Source organism: Papaver somniferum, chromosome 3, assembly GCF_003573695.1.
Source record: "Papaver somniferum cultivar HN1 chromosome 3, ASM357369v1, whole genome shotgun sequence".
Classification (NCBI taxonomy): Eukaryota; Viridiplantae; Streptophyta; class Magnoliopsida; order Ranunculales; family Papaveraceae; genus Papaver; species Papaver somniferum.
The window spans coordinates 49,254,441-49,276,035 of record NC_039360.1 but is presented as its reverse complement, the minus strand read 5'-3'; positions in this window follow the sequence as shown (position 1 = coordinate 49,276,035).

Sequence of the window (21,595 nt, the reverse complement as noted above, 5' to 3'; positions counted from 1 at the left end):
AAATGAGTGTTAAGCTTTTAAGTTCAAACTGGATAGTTTCAGCTAACCATGTTGGACATAGTCTTCGTACACGGTTCAACTACGGTTTACCTAACCAGAGTGTATATCTTTTTTATGTGAATAAGATTCAAAGTTTTCGTTTAATGGTGAATATTTTTTGCTTGGTTCCAAAGCTATCTTAGATTAAACCTAAAACAACCTATTCTTTGAATGTCTTTATAAGGGGAACTCTTGGAAACTGGGATTTCTGAAACCTGACACTACTTTAGGGTTTAGAAACTATCAAAGACTTCATTGGGATTCTTGAAGCCAGGTCAAGTTATCTTTTATCTTGATAACTTAAGTATCTTGATCTTGTTCGATCGTTGATTTATCACTTGAACAAGATGGATAGAAATCAAAAATTTCTATTCGTCTCAACCTTTGTGATTCCGCAAGTTTTATACTTGTGAGGTTAATATTAATCTAGGGGATATCCAGACTTCTATAAAGTTGCTATCAATTTCCCTCACCTTGATCCTACGTTTGATCTGATCATCCTTTTCGATCGTAAATTAAGAAATCAATTATAGGATTAATCTGTGGGAGGAATATTTGGTTTAAAATCTTCAATTGAGTTGAAGCAACTATTAGTTGGTGTAACGTCATCTAAGGGAATCAATTGCACATAGTGCCGATGGGATTCAAGAGGCGTAAGGAGCGCAACTATACCTTAATCGGTGGGATACCTTTTAGGGATCAACTACATTCCAGACCGAAGTTAATTGGTAGTAGGCTAGTGTCTGTAGAGGCTTAATACAATTTGGTGTTCAATCTGGACTAGGGTCGGGGTTTTTCTGCATATGCAGTTTCCTCGTTAACAAAATTTCTGGGGTCTGTGTTATTTATTTTTCCACATTATATTGTTTATTTTTTATAATTGAAATATCACATGTTGTGGATCAATCACAATAGATACGTCCGACCTAGTTTGTTGGATACGACTTGATTGATTCTTGGATATTGGTCTTTGGTACCGTCCAAGAACTCTCTTTGTAATTAGGTTCACAGAGTCAATTCTGTAAACATTCTAATCACAAGAGAGATAGATACATAACTCTAGACACTTTCCTTGGTTGAGTTTTTACTCTCAGAGTTGTGTTGAGTTTGTCCTTACATATTTCCTACGAAAAGGTTGGTGGTATATTTTGGTACCCCAGGCCCAGTGTTTTCAACACCCACCTTAGATCATATACCTATCAGATTAGACATTTTTGAGATTATGTGGCTCATGGAGAACGGGTTCATTGAATTGTTGGAAGAATGGTGGTCATATTTTTGTTTTGCAGGTAATCCAATACTATTTTATGGTGCAAGCTCAACGCTCTAAAGGACTAAAGGAATGGAATGTTACTACTTTTTGTCACGCCAACACAAATTTGAAGCAAATTTTGTCAGAAATCCAATCTCTTGACAATTTGGCTGAGGATACTTAATTTTTTGTCTGACACACAAGTACAAGACAAGGTGAAGTTTATGAAGGAATTTGAGCATGTTACTCAGATGGACATAACAGGATTAAACAACTCTACATAGATGGTACTTTAGTCACTGACATATTCAAGTTACAGGGACAAATTGTAAGTTTTTATGAAACTCTTTTCAAGAAAGAAGAAATAATCCGTCCAATAATATTTTTTTTGCTCAATAATAGAATCGTGTTGATTTTCAAAAAGAGTTTACAAAAGATGATTTTTCAGAAATGAAAATTACAGCCAAAATGAGGAAACATTACACAAATCTATGGTATGTCTTATCCGGTTGCTCTAAGCTAACCAAGAAAGAAGGCTTATGCAAAATAATCCTTTTCCCCCCTCTCAGAAGAGTAGATCCCATTTTTGCAAGCCCATCAGATGAAAAATTTACCTCTATGTAGCTGTGTAGGAACTCATAGCTCACCAGTATAGAGATGATTTTGTTCCATCTTGTTTGCACATACCATGGAATTCTCTTGTTTACCAAAGAATTGAGAACTGATGTTGAATCAGTCCTAATGCACACCTGAAGGAATCCTTTACTAATGGCCCATTCACATGCATTTATAACTGCAAAAATTTCTGCCATGTAGTTAGTATCAATGCATATTACTCCTGCAATAGCAATCAATACCTCACCTACACTGTCTATGCCGATAAATCCTTAGCCTGCTTCTCCTGGATTTTTCCTTGCAGCACCATCACAGCATAATAAGATTTTATTACCAAAGGGTAAAGAGAAAAAACATTGTTGTATTCTGCAATTCTTCAATGCCCTGCATTTCGTTCCAAAGATTTTAAGGATCTGTAAGTCTTCAATGGTATTCCACATACACACTTTCATCCTGACTTCACATTCTTTTGTAAAATGTAGAATTTTTTTCTTCATTTCTTCTGCATTTGGTTGAGATCCATCATACACCACTCTGTTTCTCTGAAAACATATTTCTTTTATAGTTATGAGAGCAGCAGAAATCCAAATTTCCTTCACAGTTGGGCTTTTAGATTATGCCATGGAGAAAACTTCATCAAAAGATTTAGGATTAAAAAAGGAGAACAATATTCCACCCAGCCACTGCTAAATTATCTCATTAAAGTTACAGTACCACAATATATGGTCTGTAGATTCTTCAGCTTGTTTACAAAAAGCACATCTGGAAGCTATGTTAAAACCTTTTCTCTTCATATTTTCATCTGTGGACCAGACTCCTCTGATTATCTTCCATATGTTACTAGACACACTAGTATGAATACTGTTTTTCCAAATTTTCTTAGTCCATTGTAATTCAGGGAATTTCTTTCTAATACACTCCACTGCAGTTGCCACTGTGACTTCTCCAGTTTTGACCATATCCATATTCTCCTATCTTTTTGTCCATCCACCACAGGAAGTTCATTTACATTTATCATATTAGATAATTCAGCAGGAATCACCCAGTCACCATTTGATAGTAAATCTTTCACCTTCAGCTGAGGATTTTGAACTATAAAAGAATGATCAGGGAATAATGTACTTAAAGGCTTACTTGTGATCCAAATATCATTCCACACTGAGATGTTTTCACCATCACCCACAATCCATCTTGATTTATTGAAAACTTCATTAAGAACCCATTTGATCCCAATCCATATAGAAGATTTCTTGTAGTAATTGATCCATTCTCCTTGTTTATCTTGAAATTTAGCTTGAAAGAATTTAGCCCATTCATCTTCATCATTTTGCATTTTCCAAGCTAACTTCATTAATAAGGATTTATTTATGTCTTCTAAATTTCTTAAACCAAGTCCTCCTTCTGCGAAAGGTACATTTACTTCTTCCCATTTTATTGGCAATAATTTCTTCTTTGATGGATCTCCTGACCAAAGGAAGTTCCTAATTATTCTATCATAAAATAATCAGATTTTCCTAGGCCATCTATATATTGACATATTGTAAATTGGTATGTTACGTAACACATGCTTCACCAATATAAGTCTTTCTTGAAATGACAGCATTTTACCCATCCAACCTAGCATTTTGCTTTGTAATGAATCCACACATTCCCATACATGATATGATTTAATTTTCCCATGAACCAAGTAAACACCCAAATATTTATCAGGAAATTTAGATAAAAACATACCACAATATTCTGCAATTTGAAGTTTCCTAGCTTCAGAAGTACCACCAACAAAGCATTTGCTTTTCTCCATGCTCACTATTTGTCCAGATGATTACTGATAGTCCTTCAAGAGTTTTAGTAGTTTACCTATGTTTCTCTTATCACCATTGCAAAAAAAAAAAGAAAAATGTCATCAACAAAGAATATATGTGTAGGTTGAATTCCATTTCTATTTGTAGATGGTGGATTTTCGACAAGGGCTAAAATTTTAAACCCATAATTATATATGCTCTTGATCCAGCAATCAGACGAATATTGAGGCTCACGTATCTTATCGAAAGCGTGAAAGCTCATGCCACAAGAATCTCTGACTGAGAATAATGTCTCTCTTATTTCTAAATCATTAGATTCATTAACTGAATCCCCGGAAAATATTCTATATTTTCCATAAATATTTCATTATTTCAACTCATGGTTTTTCCCAGCAGAATTTCATGAGTTAGTAATAAATATTCAACACATGGGCATCTGAGTGACTATCGGGTAAGCCCCGACCAAAATGGTGCAAGTGTACTCAGCAATAATGCACCAACGAGCACCTGAATGCACGAACGATCATTCCAAAATACGAAGGAACGCTGAACCTACGCAAAATAGGAACAAAATAATAAATAATAAAATATTAATCAAGGCGCCGAGGGACAAGGCCCATCGGCCGGACGATCGTGCCGTGGCCGGTCCCACGCCAAATTTTATATTTTATCATATTTTCATTATTTTCCTCGATCTCATGAAAATCCTTTCATTTGAACAAATATCCTTCGTTTTAAGGAAACTGCTCAGTTTCATGGTGTTTACTTCGTATCAAGGAAATAATATAGAATTGGAAAAGGTGTCGTGGGACCATGTCTACTAGCCGGCCGGCTATTCCCTAGTCATGGCCGGTCTCACACCTAGGGATTCCTCATTATTTTATTATTATTTTCCTAATCTCATGAAAACTCCTTAATTTCATGATATTTCCTTAAAGCCATAAAAATAATATAAAATTAGGAAAACTCGTGGGACCGGTCCCTAGCCGACCGGTCATTCCCTAGACGATCCCACACGCCCATTATTCAATTGTTATTATTTTTTATGTTTCCTTCATCCCATGAAATTCCTTGATTTCATGATATTTCCTTCAAATTATGAAAATTCCTTCAAATCATGAAATAATACATAAAATTAGGGAAAACTCACGGGACCAGGTCCTAGCCGGCCGACCATGCCCAAGCCGGTCCCACACGCTCTTATTTTATTATTATTATTAATATTATTTGTTTCCTTTATCTCATGGAAACTCCTTCACTTCAAGGAAACTCTTTGATTTCAACAAAACTCTTTAGTTTCAACAAACTCCCTGATTTTAAGATATTTCCATAAAATATCAAAACTCTCAGGACTGAGACACGGACACTTTGGTGAGGCGAGCATACTACCTTGACCGACCAAGGTTGGATCTTTGTCTTGCAAGAGGCCGATCCCACATATTTTCATCATTTGACCTAATTTGTTCATATTAGGTTCAAACTTTACCAAACAGTTCAGAACTTCATAAAACGACGGTGTCATGAACCCTTGGTTGGTCTCTCATCTCTTCATAATTAATTAGGTTTTATCACCTAAGGCTCAGATGAGCATTATTTTAATAAATGATTAAACCAACATTCAATCATCCTTTCACCAACTGGTCTTCAAGAGACTTTGGTATTTTTGCTCACTTGAGCATCTAGCCGCTACATGGTCGATCCATCATCCCGTGTAGCCGGTCCCTCCTTCACTCCGTGGTTAATTTTCAATAAACCATCAATTGATCGATTTAGGGTTTCGAGTCCAAGGTTCATAATTCCAGATTCAAACGCTAATAATTTCACGTTGATCCCATGATCAACATTTTATTAACTATACTCGGTCCAATTTCCAGTATTTTAATTTAATATTTTATTTGGTCATGCTACCAAGAATTCATCAAACGAGAAACATTTTCTCAAATGAGAAATATTTGCTCAGACTAAGGAATATTGGTCCAACTATCAATATTCAACGATCCATCAAATGAGCAATATTTGCTCACCTTAACTATCAACATTTATTCCACAATTATACTTCTGTCTCAACAGACACGTTCAATTCATGAGTCCCAGAACATTTGCAAATCGCGTTCGACTCAACAATACATGGACTCATCGTCTCATGAAGTCAACAACTGACTCATTAAAACTGCGAGACATCAATCGTGTCACATGGGGTATATTAACGAGGGTTTTGGTCTGGCGGTATAAGGCACATGTGTTCATACACACGATGAGAATGTGATCAAGTCGTGCAATCAGTTGAAAGAGTTAACAAAGTAGTGGGTAGAAAATCAACCAAGTCTCTGTACGATGAGCAACTGATTTTAACACGATTTCCACTTCTCCACTCTTTGAATCCATCAACTGTCACACTTCATGAGATCAAGGTGTTTACAATTTCTAGCAGTATAAGTAAATCTCTGAATCATAATTGAAAACAAGACAATCTCACGTCGAATAGACAACAAGAGATTAACAATATCTGAGTAATTACTCTCAACAGAGCAAAATTCAATCATTCAGAACTTATCTTATTTCAGAATACACAACACACCTAAAATCTTCGATCACCATTGATCTCACGCATTTCTCTGCTTCCCTCCTAACAGATCGACCCATCCTCTCTTGTGACCGAATTTACTCTGGAAAGGCCATTGTCTTGGTTTAGGCCGGAGTACTACATATTGATATCTCGAATTCAAAGCACTCCCTTCTTGCAGCGCATCTGTGTGAGGTTTGACAGTTCGGTCGGTTCAAGGAGTTTCCTCCGCACGGTCGTCTCCTCAATTTCGTAAAAACCAGCAACTCGTTTTGCCCCATCTACAGATTGGCGACCACGGTGGGATATCATTCTCTCGGTTGTAATCTCAATTCTCACGAAGATGGTCGGTCTTAGATCCAATTCAATTACTCAAAACTCCAGTCAGAGTCTTTCAAATGGTGACGCTTTTCTGGCTCATCCGAATGATTCTGGTAATATTCGTCATCCTTACTTTACTACTCCTTTCTCATCTATAAATGCGTTTGATGGAGAAATTCTTTCGTTATCCGAATTGGAACGAAGGCAAGAAGTCTTGGAAAGGAACATAAACCGATTGAAATCTGCAATCGATGATTTGTTCAACTGCATGGTGGACTTGACAAGAATCTTAGGAGCTCAGGTTGTAGAACTCCAGTCTCTTGACACCAATGACACTAAACCTCAAGCCAACAACTTCACCACTTATGAAAATCCGGTGGATAGGAAGTCACACATCTGATCGAGAGTTTATGTGAGCTTCTACACTTCTCCAGAGATCAACGTACGAACAAATTTACTGCACTCAACCAAATATCATCCGACGTGCAACTAATTTCATCGTCTCCAGTCGTTGAAATATCCATGGTGTCCGAACACCAAATCGACAACATCACATTCGGAGAAGAGGATCGCATGGCAGATGAATGACATAACCGAGCCCTGTACGTAACCGGTTTTGTCAAAGACTCTGAATTCAAGAGATCTCTCGTTGATACAGGTGCCTCTACGAATATTATCACTATGAAGACTCTCAAGGTGGCCAAGTTCCCACAGAGTAAGATTGTTCGCCTTCCCATATTGATGACAGGTTTTGAAGGAATCCAAATCCATACGTATGGATATGCATACATAGACTTCAAGGTGGGGCCTATTCAATCAAAAGCTAAGTTTCACGTGATCGAACAAGAGCATGACTATCACATGATACTCGGACGACCATGGATCCATGACAATAAAGTGGTTCCTTCGACATACCATCAATGCATGAAGGCTCTGCTCAATAACAAAATCGTCCGTATTGCGGCTTCATCATCTCCTTACGCCCAAGTCTATGACGCTAAATTCCTTGAGTCTCAAAAGGACATCCCTGAACCTCCAAACAAGATTTAAAACACTCCACTCCCAAGATGGAAGTCCATTGAAGAAGTCACGGACACACCGTCATCCTCAGGCGTTAAGTCGATTAAGTCATCTACTACACCGATTAAGTGCCAAGATCAGGTCTCAACTCCGGGATCTAATTTCATAACCAGTCATTATGCAGAGGGGAGAATATATCATTTACCGCAGACGAAAATATTAGCAATTAACAGGGGAGAACGATGAAAAGTCTCCCCACCCAGAAGAATCATGTCAGAGCGAACCATCACTCGAAGAACGGGTTCAAGATGCCCCACAAAAATTGCAAGACGACACCGAATCCATTACTGATGATCTCGAAACAATCAACATCAGGACATAGGACAATCCAAGGCAAATCCTAATTAGCCCAGCATTGTCACCAGAGGAGCAGACTGAACTGATAAACCTGTTGAAAGAGTATCAGGATGTCTTCGCCTGGACGTACATAGAAATGCCTGGTCTAGACGACAAATTGGTTACTCATTATCTGCACATCACTCCTGGATCCAAAGCTGTCAAGCAACCGCCTAGGAAATTTAGACACGAGGTTGAGGAGCAAATCAAAGTCAAAATCTAGAAACTACTAGCAGCAGGATTTATCAAGCCTATTCAACATCCAACATGGCTAGCAAATGTTGTTCCTGTCAAGAAGAAAAATGGTCAGACCAGATGTTGTTTCGGTTTCAGGAATCTGAATAAATGTTGTCCGAAGGATGATTTTCCCTTACCCAACATTGATATGCTCGTCGATGCAACCAGCGGTCACGGTATGTTCTCATTCATGGATAGTTACAGTGGATACAACCAGATCAAGATGTACGAGCATGATGCCAACAAGACTGCATTCCGTACTCCCATTGGGAATTTCCACTACACTGTGATCCCCTTTGGATTAAAGAATGCAGGTGCCACTTATGAACGAGCTATGACTTCCATATTCCACGACATGATGCACAAGCAAGTGGAAGACTATGTTGATGATATGGTGGTGAAGTCGAAGACTCGAGCATCTCACCTCGAAATTCTAAGACAAGTTTTTTAAAGATGCAGAGAATACAAATTAAAGATGAATCATCTGAAGTGTGCTTTTGGTGTTTCCTCCGGAAAGTTTCTAGGATTCCTGGTCACAGTAGAAGGAATCAAAGTCGATCCAGACAAGACGAAAGCTATTACTACCATGCCTCCTCCACGCACTGTGAAGGAACTACAAAGTTTTATGGGCAAGGTAAATTATATTCGACGTGTTAGAGCATGGCTCGGTTGAACCCACCAAGCGTTCGTATGTCAAGTTTGGTTGTCATATTTTAGTGAATCAAAACTCATGTTAAGAGTCGCTTGATTATGTACTAGAGTTAAACTTCGTATAGGTTATCTTGAAAGTATTAGGATATGAGACATTACAAGTATTGCAAAGACTTGAAGATGTCAAGAAGCAAGGAGCTACAACGAAAACAATCATCCTTCCACTTGAGGTTAGTGATATTTAACTTGAACTGTTTCTTTCCCTAACGTATCTTTCAAGTCGTGCATATTGAAAACATAACTGCGAAGCATATTTGAACTCTAGATAGACATAGTATTAAGGAATACAATACGAGGTTTATTGCTTAACCATTAAACTTTGTAAAGACATCGTCATAATCATTTGAATGCTATTGTGATTATATATGGGTATGAGGTGAGTATTTCATCCTAGGAAACAATGTTTACATGTGTTCTAAGGAAGTAAGTTCATAAACTTGTTTTGTGAACTGAAAAGGAAATTTCATGTGTTATTGGTTTTGTTATTCATTGCATATCTTATGAACAACCAATATGTGTGATAAAGTAGAACCGCTCACAACTTGTTGTGTTTTTGGTAGAACTATTCACAAAGACCTGACTTTTGTATTGGTATAAATTTTATTAGTAAAACTAGTCTTAAGTAATCACCTTGGTATGATCGGATTATGTCTGCCTTGGGGAAAGAGAACCGATCCTTGTAAGGGAAAGGGAACCGACCCTTGTAAGGGAAAGAGGAACCGATCCTAGTATGGGAAAGGGGGAACGATCCTTGTAAGGGGTGAAATACATCAAGGGGAACTGATCCCTGTATGGGGTGCAGCAATGTTTACAGCAGAAAGGGGAACCGATCCTGTGAACATGTGAAACACATATAAGTTAGATACCATATATATGTGGGGAACCGATCCTAGTACCTAGTCAACCGAATCTTTTGGAAGCTAGTGTGACTATGCGTAGTACTCATATGGTGGTAGAACCGAAACTTGTTTTGGTAGAACCGTAAACCCATGATTGTGATTGAATGTTGGTTTGATCAATCACATAGTTCTTGAAAGTCAGATGAACCGATTCTAAACTTGTTTTGAAGTGTGGCAAATCGGTTTCAAGGTTGTAAGTGTGAAAGAGAACTTACAAAGTTAAGATGTCGACAAACTTTGAACACGTGCTGGGAATGTTTATTTCTATAATTGTTCAAAGATATTCCTTAACGACTAAGGGAAGAGAATCCCAGGATCGAAACACAAATAAGTTAAGAATATTTTAATTAAGGTTATTAATTTCATTGGTATTGAAATTACAGAATTAGTAATGTGCATTTACTAATTATATTTTCCAAGAGATTTCGATTGTTATTTTTGGACAGAGCATTTCCAGGATTTATGAAAACCGAATCTGTGCGTTTATGAATATTTTTGAGAATATTTTCGGTTTTGGAAATTCCTTTGTGTCCAAACTTCCTTGTCTATAAATACACGAAGTTTTCCTTTCTAGCAAACTAATCCTTCGTAACAACATACTTCCTCTTTTGTCTTTGTTACTGGTGTAGCCGCCTATCGGAGAGAAGAGTAATCTAATTAGGAGAAATCTCTTACGGCTGCTCGTTTTAAAGTCTTCTTTGGAATTGAGAAGCTCTAACGCGACCCATTGGTGGGAAACTAGATAATTGCGGTTTATCTTTGTTTTCGATTTATTTGATTGACTAACGGTGGTTGAAATCTAATTTCACCTAGTTTGTTAATTCTTGAGAATCTTCTCTTCTGATATAAGATTCACTCAAACTAGTTCAGAGTTTCGACTGGGATCTTTAGACTGTTGTTAGTTCTAAAGACGATCTTGTGATAATCCATTGTTAACAGTCTTCGTTCTGTGCGTGATTGATCACAAGAGATTCAAGTGATTGTGTGCAGGTTTTTATTGAAGATTTAAGAAGATTTGAAGACAAAGAAGATATTGAAGATCTGACTTGGGTTTTATAATCTTTGGTGTGCACAATACTTATTTTGGTAAAAGAGGATCCAATTAATAATCGGTTTATCATTGTGGTAGATTGAATTGATTAATGGAGTAGATCGACATCAACATGGTTCTTCGGATTAAAGGTGTTGTTGGCTTAATCTTAAATTATTACCTTAGGGTGATTGAACATAAGATAGATCTAGACCTGACGAAGGAGTTTATGTTGAGATACACGGAAGAGCCTTTGTCCGACTCATATCACTTGGTTGAATAGAGTTGATACCAAACATATTTCTTGTTCCTTTACTGTTTGGAATACGAACCAAAGGGATTGTTCCAAGTATGTGACTTATTCACAAGTCGGAGGCGTGGGAATACAGACGGAACTAAGTGAACTATAGGGTTAATTACTTGGTCTCAACTATCCAAAGTTAGGTGTAATTTTGTGTAGCGGCTTAATCCTGAGAGTATTCAATTCTGGACTAGGTCCCGGGGTTTTTCTGCATTTGCGGTTTCCTCGTTAACAAAATCTTGTTGTGTCATTTACTTTTATTTTCCGCATTATAATTGTTTTTATTATAATTAAAGTAAATCACACAAACGTTAATTCCTATTTACTTGATAAACAATCCTATTGTGTTTGGTTAAGTCCGAACCTTTGTATCAAGTAAACATACTTCGTTGTTATATTGTCTCGATCACATCCATAGACGATCACACGAAGTGTGCAACGATTAGTTGTATTGTCTCGACTCAGTCCATAGACAATCACTTTCGGAGAAAGGACTTATAGGCAGGAAAAGTTTTAGCTTGAGGTATATTTGGGTACACTCGCCTTTTCAATTGGTATCAGAGCAGGCAAACACGAAAAGATCTAACAATCTGTGTTTGATGATTTCCAACCTATAAGATATGGTCCAAGGCAAAGTTAAGCGGGAGCGAAGACTTAAGAAAGGCTCAGTTAACGTATCGCAAGACGTTGAAAGTTTTGATTTTAAGAAATGCTTAAAAGGAGCTTCTTCATCAAGTTCTACTTACTCTTCTGAGAATAAATCTGAATATTCTCTAGACGAGACTAAGTTAAGCCCTGTATTCGAAATCAATGATTCAGACTCTGAAAAATGTCTGTGTGGTAACGAGAATCTTTTGCGTTCTATGCTTGAGATTTCTGATGAAAGATCAAGTGTAAAAACATCTGAACTAAAGGAATTGAGCAAACAATTTTCTAGTAGTTCTAATGAACTTCTTTCAACACTTGAAAGAGAATGAGATTTAATTTTAAAATTTGAAAATTTCAATGAAGAGCATAACTTGCTGAAAGAAGAATACTCACAACAATTGCTTATTTACAAGAAGGTATTTGAGAAAAATCAGGATATTTTTAAAGCATTTAAAATTGAAAGTGAAAGGGTGAATCAAAATCACAAGAAGTTTAGGGAGGATACTTCTCAAAAAATACAGGGTCTTGAGAAAAACTTACTGAATCTAATGCAAGGATTAACTCTCAACAAAAGAGTTTCGAAGAGAAAGAAGGTGTATATCTCTCACGAGAAAAACGCCTTGAGGCTGATGTAGCCGGTGCTCTTGAAAAAATCAAGATGTTGAAAGAAGAAAATTTGGACCTTAAAAAGTTCAATGCTAGCTCAAACAATTTAACCTCAATGTTAGAAGCAAGTAGAAATCATCGTGATACACGAGGATTGGGCTATAAAGGAATAGATGTGTAGGATCAGAATCTCGCAATGACGATGTTTCAGCGAAATTATCAGTGACACAATACAACAGCGTCGCAGAATAATTTCAGAAATGATAAAATAAATGACGTCAGCTAAGATCACGAGAAAGATATGATAATCCTGCGAAAATTAGAGAGTTTGCGAAATTAACATCTGTAAGGTTGCGAGAATGTCGCAAACCATATCCGAAAATAAAGGGGAGATTAGCTGTCATCCACTATGTATTTCCTTATAAATAGTCATTCGAGTTGTAAAGAAGAGAGAGATCTTTTTTGAGTAAGAAACAAGTAAATAGGAGAGAGAAAGTTTAGAGCAGAGATCATTCTTGAGTTCTTTATCTTTTCTTGTAAGAACATCTAAATATTAATCAATAAAATTAATAATATAAACCTAAAATGAGTTGATTAATAATGGAATCACATGAAGAGTGTAGTGTAGGATTTTCTGCAACTACATAATGGCGCTAGAAACAGGGACGAGTTGAAGATTATTCTAGAAAAATCTAAAGATTGATATTGAGATTTGTAAAAATTTAAAGTGATTGATTAAGAATTTTTCATAATTTCTTGCAATACTGTTAACATTGATGAAATTTCTAGAAGAAGAAATACATCCGAACAACCGACTACTATTAGAAGAAGCAAAAGAATTGCTGGAAGAGAAAGAAGTGAAATGGGAGAATCTACTAGAATGAGAAATAATAGAGAAAATCAAATTCAACCGCCAATTCAACAAACACTAGTTCAAGAGAGGAATACAAATTATGACAGGGTTAGCATACACACTTGGCAATCAAATTCAGCAGAAGATATAGACGAAGATCAACAAAACAGAAATTATAGACAGGAAGAGAGAAATCAAGAAGCACATGAAGGAATAATTCATGGAGGTGAGGAAATTGGAGCGTTAGAAACATTGAGACGAAGAATACATGAGGAAAGAAGAGCTGAATCAGAAGAGCGTGCAAATTTAACAAGGCAAAATCACGAATTAAGAATGGAGAATATAAGACTACAGAATAGAAGATCAAGAAGTATTACAAAATCATATTCAAGATCGACTAGAAGAGAAATGAGGCGAAATTCACCCACAATCAATGCTGGAAACAATATTCAAGAAGAAATATCAAATTCTAATGAAGAATATCGCGGAAATAGAGAAAGAATTGATGATCGTTATGTTCCACAAAATGAAACTTTTGATGATGGGAAAATTAGAGGAAATCAAGAGAACATGCAAAATCAGAGACAAAATAACCAAGATGGCGAAGGAAATCAAGAGGAAGGAAGAAGAATTTTACATGTGAGAGAAACTCAAAGAAATCAACAGACAATTGAAGAAGAAATTGAAAGACATAATGCTGAACAAGCACGTTTAATCTGCGAACGTGAAAGATTGAGAGCGAAATGGAAGAACAAGAGCTTCAGGAGACAATTCGCCAGAACAATCATCACAATCGAGAAAGAAGGCGTACACAAAACCGGAATAACGATAATCTCAATGAGGAGTATGATAGAGTAAAAAGAATGGCTGAAAGATAGCGAATGGAATTGATAAGAAATGAAATTATGGAGGGGAAAATGAAAGACATCATCATTTGCGAATTCAAGATAAGGATGAGGAAGAGAATCACAGAAGAAGACGAGATGAGGATAATGAATAAGAGATACAAAATTTCGCAAGAGAAGATAGACGTTAACGCAGAAGAAGAGAAGCAAAATTAAAGAGACCAATGGATCAAGATTCAGGTGTAAATAAACAAATCTTGAAAGAATTAGAAGAAATGAGAGGAATGCTAAATAACAGAGGAGAAGTAGGTAGAAGACAATTGGATGAAGCAATAGAAGAAGCTGCGAAAACTCCATTTACAAGGGAAGTACAATTAGGAGGAATACCACCGAAATGCAATTTGCCCGCATTAACCAGCATTTTTGATGGAACAACTTGTGCAATTCAGCACAGTAAATCCTATGTGAGGTACATGTTACAATGGGAAAATCATGATGCAGTATTGTGCAAATATTTCGCATCCAGCTTAACAGGAGAAGCGTTAAAATGGTTTGAAGGTTTACCAAAGAATACAATAACCTCATTCAATCATTTGCAGACCACATTCTTGGGAGCATATATAAGTAATAATTCCTCACGACATGGTATAGAAGATGTGTTTGGATTAAAACAAAGGATTGGCGAAAGTTTGAAACACTTGACTAAAAGATGGAGAACTATGTGTAGCGAAATGGCTGGCCGTGTAGATGAGAGATATCTCATGTTATCATTTATCAATGCTATGTTTGCAACAAACCTATTGTATGTCCAAATTTTCAGAGTCAAGAATACGATTACAATGACTGAATTGCGAGAACTTCAAGAAGAATACATTGCTCTAGAGGAAAGGCAAAATCAAATGGAATCATATCCAGTTGCGAACACCAGTTCACAAACAGCGAATGCAAGCTTATTACCCAAACTAATAAACACAGTGGCGAATACTTCGCAAGTACAACAAGAGAAGGTGACAAATAACAATCAGCAGAAATTGGTATCTATGGGGATCCGAGATCAAGAAGAGTATGAAAGAGAAAGAAATTTCTACAATCGTGGAGGAAATAACAAGATTCAAAGGCTCGATCAACCGCAAGAAACTTATGGAGGTCAAAGACAAAACTATAATAAAGGACAAGGAAGTCACAAGGTAATATGGGAAGAAATCAAGATGCCACCTCTAAATGCAAGTGTGGAGAAGATATGGGAAGCTATAATCTTGATGGAAAATATACCAACACCGTGGAACATGGGAACGAAACCACCTCCAAACCACAGAAGTCATGAATTTTGTTCTTATCATCATTTTCATGGACATACCACAAATGATTGCAGAAATGTAAAAAGAATTATTTTGAGAATGACAGATCAAGGAAAACTAAACGACTTTCTAGTAGGGCATCTGCAATCTCAACCATTACCACCACCACCAGAACATCATAAAGTGAATACGATGAAAAAGAAAGAAACATTCTTCATAGAAGTTGGTGCAAAAGCAAAAAACCTATTCTGTCACTCTATCGTACATTCATATAAGACAGTTGAAGATTTTCATGATAATGTTTTGAGCAGGGTGTTCGCAAGAGATAAAGATGGAAGAGAAATTATGAATATTGCGAAAATCTCGCCACTAGAGGAATAGAAGAAATAGATCATTTCTTTTACCGCAGAAGAAATTCCCGAAGGAGAAGAGGTGCATGACAATCCATTGGTAAAAAAATTAGAAATTAATCCAAAATCGAAAGAAGATGAGGATGATGAAGCTGAAGATTCATGGGAAATCAATAGAGTTCTAGTCGATACTGGAAGCTCTGTGAACATCTTATTTTATCATACTTATAAAACCATGGGTGGAAGAGATGATGATCTTATACCATCAACATATAAGATATATGGTTTTAATGGTACTGCTAACAATCCTAAAAGGGAGGTTACTATGCGAATTCCATTGAAGGGAATATCTTCTTAAACTTCATTCTGTGTCGTTGATGTAGAATAACCTTACAATGCGTTAATTGGTCGACCTTGGATACATGGGATTCTAGGTGTATCTTCAACTTTCCACCAGTGCATCAAATTCCCTCACCCCAATGGTGTAGGAATCATAAAGGGAGAGCAAACAAGAAGGAAAACTGGCGACACAAAATCAAAGATGTACAAAGAAGTGAGAGGTTGATGGTGGATACAATCGAAAGGAAAGGAGAAGAGATGTTGCGAAATTAATGCTAGCTCAGAATAAAAATGATGAATGTACCACTACCAAGGAAGCAGTAACAGAAAATAATAAAGAAGCAGAGGATGGCAAAGGTAGTAAAAACAAGAAATGTATGAATGATTAAGTTGTTGCGATACTCTCGCAATAAGTAAAAATCTCAAAAATACATTTGATTGAATAACAAAATTGAGATTGCGAAATTCAAATACAATATAATGATTTGCGAGACTTTCGCAGAGATAATGAATTTTACAGAAAATAATCATAGAAGAATGACAAAAGAGAAAGAGGCGAACCTTTATGGCGTACACCCTAGTTCGCGAATACAATTTCGCAAGAGTAAAATGTAAGACCTAAAGTACGTCATATAAGGGGGTACCTGTTGCATGTCTCAGGGAAAGGCTACACCACCCACGGGACCTGAGTCATAGAGATTTAGGGTCAATGAAGCCCATCCGGGAGAGACACCTTGGATTCTCAGCTTAAGCATATGACTTGGGTTGGGCGACTAAGGTAATAAGGACTCTCCCAAGGAGTCCAGATCTGATCAAGGCGCCGAGGTACACGGTTGATTCAAGAGTGCCAGGGACGTTTGAAGCGTACCCTGCCATTCTTGACAAGTCTTGGCTTATACTGCACTCGGCCTAAATAAAACCCCACTTAGGGTGCAGTCTCGTAACCATAAACCCTATAGGTAAAATGGATAAGAGGCTGCGAAAACAACTGGTTGTTGTTAAGACTGGATGGGAGGAGCTAACCTTGTATGGTAGAAGTACGCCTCCTTGAAGCGGCAACCAGGGGGAAGATAAGGGCGACACCCTCCATTAGGGAGCTGATAAGTGTCTTAAGACGCAAATGTCATGAGACTTTTTATTCGCAAGGATATTAAGGCTTGTCATATTTTTGAAACAATCCTGAAGAGGCAATAATACAAAAGAAAAAGTTAAGACGAGATCAATGGGTTTTCGCATGAAAGTGCGAAGACGTCCTGCGATTTCGTCGCAAGACGGCAATATCATGGGGATTTATTTTCACAAGAATATTTAAGCCTGTCATATTGTCGCAACATTCCTGAAGAGGCCATAATACAAAAGAAAAAGTTAAGGCAAGATCAATGGGTTTTTGCATGAACGTGCAAAGATGTCCTGCAATTTTGTCGCAATGACAAGAGGTGGCATAATAAGACCTTTAATTAGGAAGGCAAAATAACACCACACAGGAATGAGATTTTGAAAATAAACAAAATTAAATTTGCACAAGATTGCGAAGTTATACAATAAGAAATTTTTTATGAAAATCTCTCATTTACATTCAAATAACAGAGGCAAGTATGGGAATGTATGAAATTATAAAATGTTATATGCTTCCATATGATAGATTTACTCAAAGATTCAAGAATTAATGATTATATTGATTAACTGTATTGCAAAGAAGAATTGTTTTAATTTATGCATGTCAAAATGAAAGAAACACAAATATACAGAAAGAAGAAATAAATGTACAAGTATTACAAAGAATCAAAGAAAGAAGTAAAGACTATTTCTTGGTTAATCCTTCATTATCTTCATCAGACTTGTTTCCTTCTTCATCCGCGTCAGAATTTTCATCACATCACTATCAGATTCTTCATCGTCAGCTTCGCTATCAGAGATAATCAAACTGGGAGTATTCTGTGGGATTTCTTCTAAAAGACAAGGATAATCATAATGTGGGATATTATGATTATCACAAACCATTTGGATGGTTTGATTGCGAAAATGCATAGCGTCATTCTTAAAATTCGCAACAGTGATCTTGATTTGATTCTTTAATCTAGAATACTTGTCGTTGCGAGAAGAAAGATTCTTTGCGAGTTCCTCCTTTTCAGCTTCAAGTTCTTCAATACTTTCACGATATTTATTTTCAGAATCTGCAAAAAAAAGATAATCAATTATTAACTTGATGAAAATTCATAAGAAGCAAAAGATTAGTAAAGAAGAGAAATTAGCAACCTTCTCTGTCAGAAATCATATCTCTAATCAAGGTTGTATGCTCAACTTGGAGACTAACATTTACGCCTAAATCTTTTCTAGCATCATCTAAAGTTTTCGCATCCCAAATAAATTCATCCTCACTACTTATGAGAAGATGAGAACGAATTTGATTTTCCCTTTCGCAGAGTTCAATATTCTTGCGGTTAGCTTCATCTCGCTCAAGTTGAACCTCAAGGAGAGCCTCTTGGAATTTCGCCAAAGCCTTGGCACCTTGATCAGAGATACGATCCTTATCATCTATGATACCGCTAATTTTGGTTCTTAACTCATTGGTTTTCTCTTTGGAATCAATAAGGAGACGCTTAAATCTGTTGGCTAAGCCTAAACTGGATCTATGATCAATTTCTAAGAGGCGAAATTTTGATCTAAGTTCATTTAGAGAAAGAGATGAAATCATATCATTTGAGAAGCTATTTAAGGAATTGTTAAGACGTTCAAGAAGGGTGTCATTATCCAAGGCATTAGGAAATGAGCGAAGAAGGGTAGCTTCATCAGAAAGACCATAATGTCTGCAAAAAGGGTCATTTAAATAAGATAAAACAACTGGATGAATGAATAAAGAGAAAAGAGAAAAGTAACATACCGTAAAGCTGATTATTAGCTTGTTGAAGACTAGAAATTTTGTTCTTATACGAGGAAGAATCAATTTCTAATTGTCTATTTTTCTCGCGAAGACCTTTAACTTCAGCTTCCAATTCTTCATTCCTTTTGCGAAATTGAAGATTCTTCTTTTCAAGATTTTCACGTCTTCTCTCTAGATCCGAGGCAACAGCAAAAGAAGCTTTTCCAGCCTGCGAAAAAATATAAAAAATATTAATATAGAAAGAAATCTTGAATTATAACAATGAAGAAGTAAAAGCATAAAAATATACCAAACTATTGAGAGAATGCAAAAAATCGGGAGTCACTGATCTAGAAACTCCACGAAGAGAGCTATCACCATCCAGTAAAGGAACATCGCAAAGGGTAGCGAGAGCTTTGCAGGTATTTGCGAATTGGCTATCTCCCGTTCCTTGTAGAGAATCACAAAAGAGGCTAGAAAGCTTAGCCATAGAAGATTAAGGTGGAGAATCTTCAGTTGCAGCAAGATCATTGTTATCCTCATCACCCTTGTCACTTTCGGAATTTTCGTTAGGAAGAACATTTGAAGGAGAAGAAGAACAAACTTTCCTTTTCTTTGGAGGAGGACCAGTTGATTTTTCCCTGCGAAGAGCACCTTTACCTTTATCACCAATCTTCGCAGCATCAGCAGATTCTTCTACTTCAGCAATAATCTTCACACACAGATAGAAATAAAAAATGGAAGCATGGAAGTAACAGTACTATTTAAAATCATAAGAGAAAATTTCTTACCTCATCTGTGTATGAACGAAGAGCTAACAGAGTGCTAGATTTCCCAGTTCTGTTATAACTATCCTTTAGTTTTTGGATCTGCGGAATGTCGCAAGAGTTAGCGAACAGAATAGTAAAAATCAATAAAGTAATATAAAATGAGTTAAAGAGGAGAAACATACCTCTTTCTCCTTCTCGGGCCAAGAGAAAACCCAAGGTTGATATGCAACGAGATTCGCAGGAAGAACATTTGACCCAACAATGTAGGGTCCCTTTAGCATTAAAGGAAAAACACACCATTTATCATCTTTGGATTGGCGAGGAGTTGTGTTTTTACCAGAATGCCAATCAATATCTTGCATAAGAATTTTGGCTTCATCAATGTTATCTTTCCTTTTTAAGCGAATACCCCAGCGAGTATTCTCTTTCTTCATGGAGATAAGTTCGTAGTTCTCAAAGAAATTCGCCACTGTATACTTCTCAGCAACTATCTCTAGGTTTGCGAATTTAGGATCCCTAAGTTCTTTGGAGTACAGAGATCCTCTACCAGCACCACGATTAGCGAACTCTAGCATCAGACAGATGCAGTCCCCACTCAGTTGGAAGATGGCTCGCGAAAATCCCGAATGAGCGAGAATTTCATAAAATAAAGGAAGATCTGGGTTATAAAAAGGAATAGGGAGACCTGCGAGAATTTGACCTAGCGAAATTATGATTGATTGATCATCACAATATTGATCAGAGAAAAGCTTGACAGAAAGAATTGATTTGACATTCTCACCAGGAATGGTGGAGAGTGTGAAACCTTTATCAGCAAGATCTTTATGGACATCTTGTAAATTCTTCTCGTATCTATGACCACTTGGATCCACTAGGGCATGGCCGGCCGGCTAGAACCCGGTCCCACAAGTTTTTCCTAATTTTTTAATATTTTCCATGATTTTAGAGAAAATACATGAAATTAGGTAATTTTAGGAAAAATTCATAAAATCAAGGAATTTTCATAATTTGAGAAGGAATAATAAAATAATGGGACGTGAGGTGTGGGACCGGCCACGGCCAAGGCATGACCGGCCGGCCGGCGGTCCCGCGACACCTTTTCCTAATTTTATTATTTTTTGATAAAATCATGTGATTTAGATAAAAATACATGAAATTAGGTAATTTTCATGATTTTAGGGAAAATTCATAAAATCAAGGAATTTTCATAATTTGAGAAGGAATAATAAAATAATGGGACGTGAGGTGTGGGACCGGCCACGATCAAGGCACGGCCGGCTGATGCTCGATCCCGCAACACCTTTCCCTAATTTTAATATTTTTTGATAAAATCATGTGATTTAGATAAAAGTACATGAAATTAGGTAATTTTCATGATTTTAGGGGAAATTAGTAAAATATGATAAAAATATAAAATTGGGCGTGGGACTGGTCACGACATGACCGGCCGGTTGGTGACCCCAGTCCCCTGGCACCTCTGCTAATATTTTTACTATTTTCCTTCCTATTTTGCATAGGTTCCTCGTTCATTCGTATTTTCTGAAATGTTCGTTTGCGCATTCAAAATGCTAGTCTGTGTATTATTTTCTAATTACACTTGCACCATTTTGGCAAGGCTTATTCGATGCCTAGATGCCTGTTCCGTTGAATATTTATTACTAACCTGTGGAATTCTGCTGGGAAGAACCACAGATTGAAGTAACGAAATATAACGAGGAATCGTAGAATATTGTTGAATATTCAGGCGATTAATTGACGACTCGTAGAATATTGCTGGATATTCAGACGATTTAAGATAATTAATTGTTGGCTTTATACTAAAAGGGCTTCCTGTTTAGGA